The following is an 8,797-nucleotide window of genomic DNA, read 5'->3' on the forward strand; positions in this document are numbered from 1 at the left end:
AAGAAGGAAGTAGAGGGATGTAGTCCAAACGGGCCGTTCGATGTAGGCGACTTCTGTTAAATAAAATATCTCGCTTGGCATTGAACTTTGAGCTTTATAATTTTACAGATATTATTTATGCTCTATCAGCAACATTACACACTAACTAAAGTTTGAAACATGGGATCACGAAGAACGGGACATTTAAACCAAGAAGGGTCAACTGACTTGCATTAGCAAAATAGTTGTGCTACCAAACAGGATCATTAAATCTGACTGTGTTTCTTCAGCATTTATAGTTCACCACCAGTATACTCACACTGTATGGGAGCATTTTTTCAAGTTCTCCTGACCCTTCATTAATTCCTCCTTTCCTTCATTTATCTCTCTCGCTCTCTCGTTCTCAGAAACGCCTTCATAATCAAGGAACAATAGTCAATAGTGTCTGTAACCAAGCCAAGAAAGACTAATTCTCCCTCAGACCCGTTACGCTGACAGAAATAACACAACACTCCGATCTCTGAATAGTTCAGATTCAAAATAAACCCCCTACAACCCAGCGGAGAAGTAAGATGATGCTTAAAATGATTGTTTTGTTGAGGACGTGCATGTTGTCATGCTTGTTTTATCACATTTACAGCACGCTTGATCACATCAAACACACACAAACACATAATGCAAACACATCCATGCATTGCTCAACTGGCACTGTTTTCTCATGCTGTTTCACATGAACACTGACATTCACAGTCAGCTGTCTTAAAAAGGAAAGAATCCACATCTCCTTCGGGTCTTTTTAAAATCAGTTCTTCAAACACTTTGGATCTGTCAGTGAGTTCAACAAACCAGGTGCAAGTTCTGGCTAAAAGCCATTATTTTAGCACTAACAAGTTCAGTGATCTCTTTTGTCCCTGTCCATCAAACTACTAGCTCAGACTCAGAGGATGACTTTATGCACACTAAACTGTGATATACATTTCTGTTTAAAGAGTGATCACGCAGGAATAGTGTATGTCATAATTCATTTTTACACTTGCATGTGCTATACAAATTTATTGACATTCCAAATAATAGTGTGACTGAGTAAAAAACATCTAAAGCCATCTGCCAAAGAAAACTAAAATAATATCTGCCACAACTGACTAAGAATGATTATATCCATAGACTTCAGAAAGTTTTCCTTTTGAATACAAACAAAGAGTGCACATATTTTAGGTACAATAAGACATGAATCAGTGAAAGCTTTTAAATAGAAACTGGTTAGTGTTTGTATTGTGATTATGAATGTCACATCAAAATAGCTGTAAGTTTAAGTGTGTTTATGAACTGGAATGGCTGCTTGGGTCTCTCTATAAACCACGTTGAATGAGCTAAACTGTTTCTATTGACCGTATTAACGACATGTCGACATCACAAACTTATCACACCCAACAGACGAAACATACATCGCAAGTCAAAAGCTTTCTCCCATACACACACACAAACAAGACACATACGAATACCCTAAAGGGGAAGGTTAGGTAGAGTAATGGTTACTCAGGCAGCCATAACTCGCACAATAAAGGCTGTATGTCACTGGCGAGGCTTTTAATGCGATCCTACAGTGGAAATAGCACAAGAACACACACACACACACACACACACACACACACACACACACATACATGAACAATGACCATGAATGGCAATTCATGTCACTACACTAAAGCAGAGACATCTGTCAGCGCAGCTCCATCTCACTGCCCTTACATCCATCTTAATCTCCAACCAAATGCCATTTGTGACTATGTCAATCCCTGTTTGACCTCCCAGTATCAATAAAGGGGAATTGTACAGTCAAACCTGAAGTAAAATCATTCTGAAAAAGCATTTTATTTGGTTTTATCAATTGAAAAAAAAAAGCCTTGGAGGAAATGCTTGCTTCATTGTTTGTTGGCTGTCCAACCGCATTTGTACAGGTCCCAACTGCCAATTGTGTCAAAAAAGACAGGATTTCAAAGCCATACTTTACTTTTAACTCTAATGGAGACTTTGAATACGCCGTCTACTCTTACTTAATTTTCTCCGGAGCCATTACGTCAATGCCAGCTGGATATTCCTCTGACATATTTGTAACTGGCTTCCCTCTTTCACACACACACACACATAATGGAATGTAAGTGCCATTCACTTGTTCATGTGCTTCTTACAGCCTTTATTGGCCCACAGAGTTGATAATACAGAGAGGATTAATACATATTGATAATCTTATTCTTCTGAAAGTACATCAAAAGCTGGATCAGTACAGCAAAATTGCAAAATGTGAGAGATGAAAATGATATTGTGTGTCATACATTGAATGTTCATATCTAAGAAATGGCCTGTGTGACTGCAGAATCACAGATGAGATCTATTTATATCAGTTGTTTCTGAGAGCAAATTAAGGGTTTGCTAAAATCTCATTTATCATCTAAAATTAATACAATTATTCAAATTATACAATATTTTTTATAGCTCTATACTCATATGTCATCATTTGTCTCATTGTGTCTACTTCTATTTGTCTAAGTATATAAGAGCAGTATTGTAATGTCAACTAAAGCAAAATGATAATGAGTGTCACCAGTCGTGCCCTGATTGCACTCTTATGTTGTCATTATTACATTATTTATAGCTGTCTGCTTGGATGATTACTATGACTACCTGTAATATCATGTCAGTGTAATAGGGTGTGACATTTAAGTCAATAAATGCTACCAAAACAAAATGGTTTTATACTTGAATAGCCTTAATTAAGATGTATCACACATCCTCTGTCTACAGACACTTCCTATCATTGCTAAGAGACAGAAATTATTTGAACACACTCGAATTTACAATTCAATTTTGAAGCCATTCATTTAAAATCCCACGAACAAAACTGAATGTTTCCACCTTTGTGACTCGGATCAGTAAGTACAGGCAGCAAAGCAGGTGATATTGAGGAGAGAGCCGACAAACACGCATGCACTGTTGTTTTATATAAGCGCTGAAAGGCTGGCGGGGTGTTTGTGATAATGTCCGTTCACTCATGTGTGTGTGTTTGTGCATGAGTGTGTCAGAGATGCCCAGCTGACTGAAAGGGAGAGGCCAGACTCTACAGTAAATTACCCATCACAGTCAACCACAGCTTGATAAAATGCATACAAAACGGATGGAGAGTTGAAAGAAAGTGATGGTGGCACGACACAAGAAGAGAGAAGGAGGGAAAAGGGGGGAGCTCCCCGACGCCGTACTCACGTGAGTTCTCGCAGCTGACAGAGATAGAGGGATGAAAAAGGGAAAGAGAAAGATACGGACAGGTCTCAGCGAAGCATCCGAGCATACACCCGTCCAGCCTTACAGCCCCTCATCCCCAAAAAGGAGGAGAAACAGCGAGATTAAAGGAGCAAATCTAGAAAGCAGGAAAGCAGACAGGAGAGAAGCAGCAGCAGGGTGTGTGAGCAAGCGAGGCTGTATAATGTGTGTGAGAAAGAAAAGAGAAGAGAGAGACTGATGAGGAGGGAGGGGAAAGGCAGATAGTGGAAGGGAATTGGCTGAAAAGAAAGGAGGTGGGGATGTGGTCAGCCAATCCTCTGAGTGAAGGTGCAAGGCAACAGAAAAATGGCAGATGGAGAACACATCCTTTAGATACAGAGGAATCTCTTGCTCTCTCTAAGGGTTTCCATAATACCATAAACACTGCAAAAAAATCATTATTTTTGTCTTGTTTTCAAGTACAAATATCTAAACATCCTCAACATGAAATCAAAATGTATTTTGTGAATAATTCATTGGTGCATTGTATCCCCAAGAAGTGTTTGTATTCTTAATCTTTCCCCCCGAAACGACTTTGATATTCTGCTGATGTCACTTGGGCCACACATGCTATTGGATAATGTTCACCAATCGCCAAATAGCTAATTAGATGTTTTAGCAAACTCACATTTGATCTGCCTCAAAACACATTTTTTACGATTAAATTTCCAATACAACATTTCTTTTCACTTGGAAACTGAGGTCAAACGAAACGGCAACTCAAGTTTGCATTAAATACATAAATTTAGTTGAGCAGCAAAAAAAAATTAAGTTAACAGTTAAAACATTTGGGGTTGGTTAGAACTTTTTTATCACTGTGTAATACACGCACACACACACACACACACCCACACACACACACACACACACACACACATCATTGGAATCACTAATTATTCTGATATGTTGATTTGGTGCTCAAGATTTTTTTTATTATTATCAATATTGAAAATAGTTTTACTAAATATATTTTGTGGAATTTATAAATGTTTTTTTTTTTTTTTTTTTGTAGCAATATAAATGTCTTTACTTTCACTTTTGATCAATTTAATGCATCCTTGCTGAATAAATGTATTAATTTCATAAAAAGAAAAGCAAATCTTTTAAACCCCAAACTTTTAAACAGTGGTGTACATTGATTTTTTCCATAAAATAATAAAGAATTCAATTTTCAAAACAAAATTGTATGAAGCATTAGATTTACGCATACAAACTGCCAATGGAGTAATACAAATAAACTTCATACACAATTTTTTTTTTTTTTTTTTAATCTAAAAACAAACGTTTTTTCACAATGTAGTTTTAACATTTGTATTATGTTTAGATATTTTTACTGGAAAATTAAGTAAAAATACTGATTAATAAAAAAATGTTTGCAGTGTACAGCATCATATGTCAATACAACAGACAAACATACACACAAACTATGAGAGAAAGTCCTCAAGAGTTCAAAGGTGAATATCCAAGAAAATGAATGACTCTCCTGTGTGATGAAATTGCATGATGACATCTTCTCTGCTGGCACAAGTGCCTTTTATTCAGTTTCCCAGAGTGCTATAATGGGGAGGGTGTACAGTATTTGTATTCACAATCAGGAGAAATGAGGGGAAACGAAGAGATAGCAGAAACAACATGATAAGGAGAAAAATCGAGGGGACAAGATAATGACTCAGTAACTATCAAGATAATTATAGTAACTGCATGTGAGCTAATGAAGATAAATGACCACAGAGGCAAAGAGAGAAAGAGAGAGACATGCCAACACTGTAGATATTCTATACACAAAATAAGACCCAGCACAATTATAGTCTTAGGAATTCCAGCTTGGGCAGCAGGGGTCACTTAAGTCACATCAGTCTTCTAAGTCAAGCTAAAAATATCCTTTCTGTCAACTAAAGGACAAGGACTCATGGTGGCATCTTGGACTACCAAGTTATAACCCTTCAAACTAATATCACCAACATCTAGAGTGACAAATTGAGTTCAATTCATCACTAAGTACCAACCTAAGGGATAGAAGGGGTGGAGACAAATGGCTGGGGGCGTGGCTTAGCTGATAAAAGCATCAACAGCGTGCTCGTGAGGGGGGGTGGGCGGGGCCTGATCTCATTCCTTGATTTGATTGCATGAGAGAGCGATGTTACCATGGAGACTGCATTCAGTGCAGCAGAACCCAGATGGCAGACCGCCTCGTTCACCCTCCTCCTCCTCATCTCTCTCTCTCTCTCTCTTCCTAAACTCATAGAGGAAGAGCACAGACCTGCAGGACCCAGAGTGTAAATTGCATGTGACTGCAACACAAAGCCAGCACTCAGCACAGTGTGTATTTGTGTGCTTTATTGGTATGAAGGCAGACCTTTTCAGGAAGCCTGAGGGTGGTGATGCCATAACATGTGATGCTGCAGATTCCTGTGTCATGGTTTTGTAAATAGACTCTCCAAAAAGCACCAAAAAACATTATTTTTTCAACCTTTTTTCTTAAAATTGCATTAGCATTCTATGGTGGTAATGACACTTTATCTGAATTAACTTTATCTTATATATATATATATATATATATATATAAATGTTGATCTAAAGCTTAGTTAACCAACTGCTTGCATGTCAGATGTCTGTGATTTGCAAGACAACATTAAAACACAGCAAATGATATGCATCAGCATTATCAGGATCTAATTATATTTAATATCTTAGCCTATGCAAACAGGGAATACCAGAGCTTAATTACTTAATAACTGCCTGGTATGAGAGAACTTTAATATTCACTAGAGTTAAAAAGCTGCCACTGTCTGCACTAATGAATGCATTGTACTGAGAATGAACCACAGGGATTAAAACCATTTTAAAGCTCAGTCTTTCTTAATCAACTAAGGAACAAAGTTCACCTAATAGTCCTGCCATACTTTACTTACTCAGTTGCATGTGCATGTTGAGGATAAATCTGGTGTAATGAAGCAAGTAATTGCAAAGCAAGTGTTTCTCAATATCTCTACTTCATTCTGATGCTTAAAGGTGCTGTATGTAACTTTTTCACTCTACTAAAGCATAAAAGATACCATAATATGTTTGCATATATTGAGGAAACATGCTAAGTTCACATACTCGTTTCTCTGAAAAACACTTCTACAGCCAGGTATTTTACTTTGAAATGTGTGTTTCCAGGCTGGAATGTTTGTTATTGTTTTGGTCTGTGATACTGTACAGTGACAATTTGCCAATTTTCATTGTCCATTGCGCTCGTTCCTGTGGCGTGTCCTCAAACTGGCAACCCGTGTGGGCGCCGTCCAGTCTGAGGAGCAGGTGGAGGGAGAATCGCGATATTTTGAATTGGACTGCAGTACCTATTTCGACTGCACCTTTAACATTGAATGGTTTTGAATGTGAATCATTTGGTCACCATTGTTTGTAAGTTTCTGTTTTTAATAATGTGTGAGGTCAAATACAGGTGATATCCAGTGTTACTCATGACTGATGTAATACATCAGTGAATGGCTTCACAGGCTCATATCCATTTTCACACTTTTCCGGCAAACATAGGTCCGGAAATGACTCTGTGAATGCCCAGCATTGTCCTGCTATCAGTTGCGACCTTACTCAGCTTCCTCCCATGCATGTCTATTGGACCATTTATGCTGAGCCACAACAGAAGAGTTATTGAGAAAAGCGACAATCACAATGACAGATTTTAATACCAAAATACATTTTATGCACTTGAGGATTCATTTCCCAACACAAACTTAAGACACACAGAAAACTTACCTCAACATGCTGTTGCTTTCAGTGATCAAGCTGAATTAGAGTGAGGCATCTTTCTATGTGTGATCTGTAAAGATGGACAAAACATAATATGACAAAAATAAAGAGTTAATAAATCACTAGGTTTTAAAAGTGAGTAAAAGTCTACTAGCAGTTTCCGTTAACACAAAATAACGCCTGAAAGTCATGGAAAGGGGTTAAGTTCAGAAAATGTTTATTGCCAACCTCAGAGATCAAACTTTTTTATTATTTAACATTTTATGTTAGTTAAAAAAAGTTCTCACAAAAAAACCCCACCGAATTTTTAAAGTAATGCTAGTTTTATGTTATCGTGATCATAGACATAATAAATTATTATTATGCCTGTAATCGTGATGACGTCGCTATTTCCCACGCACAGAACACAGTCAAATCGTTTATTAAAATATAGCGACATCGCCTGGGCACTTTTGATAACACAATGAATAACTAGGTGTGGGAAAAGCCCAACTGAGCCCAATTAGACAACATTTAATTACAAACGTAAACACAAATTATGTACTATTCAATTGTTTTAACAACCCAGAGGCGGTTCACTGTTATTGCTTGTATAACTCGCTCCACAGCTTTACTTGCTTACTATGAACAAATGTCAAAATGATGTTTACATTCCGTCACAATATCAATATATTTAAGCTCTTAAAAAAAAAAAGAAAAAAAAAAGTATTTTAATAATTTTAAACAACACAGCCCACACCGTTGGCTGGTCCTTACAAGTAACATGACTTACTATCATCTCGGGGACATTTGCTCCCCAGCCCACAATGTAGGAAAAACCTGACTCACAAATTGAGTAGAATCTTAATTTGCTAATATAACAATATAATAATCTAAAATAATGTGGCTGAAATGTTTTCCAGTTGTAGTAGTCATGCATGAGGCATACTTATTTCCATTTCTAATATTAAAATGTTTGTTAAATAAATAATGTACTTACTTCAAGGTGACACAAATATATCAGAGGTTGGCAGTATTTAGTCTGCAGATGTGTGTTTTGTCAAAGAGAGAATTCTTAGTCCCCAACAAAGTGATCCTGTCCTTTCCTTCAAAGCTCAAGTTTCTTCCTCGTTTTTTTTTTATCCTGTCCTCTCTCTTTTTCGCTCTCTTTCTCTCTCGCTCTCTCTCTCTCTCTCTCTCTCTCTCTCTCTCTCTCTCTCTCTCTCTCTCTCTCTCTCTCACACACACACACACACACATTAATCATCACGCATTTTCCACATGCAAGATAGTTATTACTTTAGTAGTATTATTTTATGACAAAAAAAAAAAAACAGATAGCATAGAAAACATCCCATTATTTAGGAGTGGTCTAAATGGTGGGATACTATAAATGAACAAAACAAAAAAGGATTAAATACTTTGTACAGCTGTTTAGCCTAAAAAAATATATGCTACATCAAGATAATTTTGAAGAAGTTCTAGATTGTTTCATGGACAAAATCAGTCTTTGTTGTGAGAGACCTGAGGACTATGAAAGAAGACTCTGTGCTCTGCAGTTTTTTTTCCCAGGGGGTATTATTTCACTGAGACACCAGCCAAGTGAGATCACACTGTAAACATACACCATTACCTAGACAACATGGCAAATTCTCCTTATTTCCATTTATACCTTGATGAACAAGAGCAGAGAAAGAGAGAGAATGTATTAAATTCAGACAGCTGAAATAATGTAGAAGAGAATCACATACACACAAAAAATACAAATACA

At 37.0% G+C, this 8,797-nt stretch overlaps 1 protein-coding gene across 4 annotated transcripts in view; it reads right to left on the reverse strand.

Annotated features, from left to right (window-relative positions):
* The window catches only part of trim3b (tripartite motif containing 3b), a 33,836-nt gene extending 25,666 nt beyond the window's left edge, over window positions 1–8,170 (reverse strand). For 2 of the 4 annotated variants that reach the window (XM_084104430.1, XM_084104426.1), the window contains exons 1-2: window positions 8,027–8,170; window positions 7,054–7,117 (exon numbers count right to left, since the gene is read on the reverse strand). The gene's annotated coding sequence lies outside the window, so the exon portion shown is untranslated. Of the gene's footprint in view, window positions 1–3,237; window positions 3,467–7,053; window positions 7,118–8,026 lie in introns of those variants that run through there. The other 2 variants (XM_084104431.1, XM_084104428.1) reach the window with 2 other exon arrangements.
* Between the last annotated feature and the right edge of the window lie 627 nt (window positions 8,171–8,797).

Source organism: Abramis brama (genome assembly GCF_963993115.1).
Source record: "Abramis brama genome assembly, chromosome: 25".
NCBI classification, from domain to species: domain Eukaryota; kingdom Metazoa; phylum Chordata; class Actinopteri; order Cypriniformes; family Leuciscidae; genus Abramis; species Abramis brama.